The 1695-nt window shown below is 39.1% G+C and overlaps 1 long non-coding RNA gene across 1 annotated transcript; it reads left to right on the top strand.

Annotated features, from left to right (window-relative positions):
- Positions 1 to 492, top strand: LOC148740053 (uncharacterized). Its single transcript, XR_015996422.1, has 2 exons — positions 1 to 323; positions 420 to 492. It is a non-coding gene; the product is annotated as an uncharacterized LOC148740053 (long non-coding RNA).
- Positions 493 to 1695: the final 1203 nt, after the last annotated feature.

Here is a 1695-nt window from a genome sequence, read left to right on the forward strand (position 1 = left end):
TGTCACGTTTACGGATACGAACTCTAATCTTTTTTACTTATGTAACTCTTCCGTTTTTAGCACAAAGACACTAAGAAACTTTCAATGACTTTCTATTTAATTTGTTAGCGCGCTTTGTTTGATTTCTGTTCCGTGACTAGCGAATATCCGCTCAAAGCTAGCTACATAAAGCTCTGTTCATTTCTATTTCCCGTACGTCAAAGTGTAAGAACTAAATTCGCCTTCTATAAGCAAGTAGCTCAGTTGCGAGGAGTCACTGTAGCGAAAGCATTTCGGAGCCAAACGAAGTTTAGGAGTTCTCTACCCCGGAGTCAAGATCCGATGTAAGTTATGCTTGTAATATTCCTCATTTTTATCATTTCTAGTTTCGAAGTCTTTCGGTTTTCCTTATCTCGAACCTTCATGTATCCGTTCTATAGTTTTTACCGCCTGTGCTGTACAAAGACTGCCAGCTTAAGTGAATAAAGAGTTTGATGCTGCTGCTTGTCTAAAGTTCAACACTGTGGTTATACTGGCGAACTCCGGTGCACAACACCACGTGTCTGCGGCATCGGGAACGCGACAGGCGGTAACACCATTGGCCTACTAAATTGAAAATTTGCGCGGCGGAAAAACTAACAGGATGAGCGTCCGTGATTTTCCTGATCTTCTACGTAACTAAAGCAATAACAAACAGTCAAACAGTTCAGCTCAGCATATATGTAAATGGCCGGCATCTTCGTGGAAATATGAAGAATCCCAAGCTTAATACACGAATAACAAGAGAATGTCAACTATCATATCATCTTGATAAATAATCATTCGCAATCATTTCCTTCTTTTCAATATCGAGTCGTTCCGGAAGCTACGAGCTTACGGCGACCAGTTTGAGATACAGTGTGAGTGTTATCTTCATTCCTCTTTCATTCAGGATATATATGAATTTTTTTAAAGAATGTCTGGTGGACCAACTATGTTCTTGGTTTGTTTTGCGGTTGTTGTTGTTGTTGTTTTTCTTTCCTCTCTGAACGGTAATTTTTTTAAGCGAAATAAAGAGTTAAAAGAGATCAGGATTTCTTTTTCAGCCTTACTTAATTAAAAGAAAGCTTAAAAGGCGCAAATTCTAATATCACCCACGAACTCATAGATTATGAAATATTCTTCTATCGAGAACATTTTGTGCGACGTAATGGCGAAAATCACGATGTTTTAATAGGTCGCAGCTGTTCTGTTTCCAGTAAAAAAAATAATCGAGATGGCAACTAAAAAAGTACATGTTTGGTATTCCATATTAGAGAAAAAAAAATAATGTTAACGTTAAGCAAGAGAAGAACCTTTCCCAATCTGACGAGGTGTATATCCTCACTTTTCCTTATGCCATTCCTATCCCACCCGTCCTTCCCTTAGAGTGAGTGTAAGAACTAACAAAAATTTAGCCTTCAAGGTTAATTCAACCCGTACATACCAGACACTAGTTTGGCGCTATTCTGACTGAGTACCGAAGCCACGCATATGACACGAGACAACTTTTGTTAGATTCTTCGTTCCATTAAGGGAATTAATTGTAAAAATACGCAAGTAAAAATGTAGGCCTCGACAGAATTGGACCCTGTGCCTCCCAGATACCAGTTGAGCGCTATGAACAACTGACCCACGAAGTCATGCATTGGAAGCAAGGTTAAATTTTCTAGGTACATCGTTCGAAACCCACCAAAG

This window comes from Stylophora pistillata, chromosome 2 (assembly GCF_964205215.1).
Source record: "Stylophora pistillata chromosome 2, jaStyPist1.2, whole genome shotgun sequence".
Lineage (NCBI taxonomy): Eukaryota > Metazoa > Cnidaria > Anthozoa > Scleractinia > Pocilloporidae > Stylophora > Stylophora pistillata.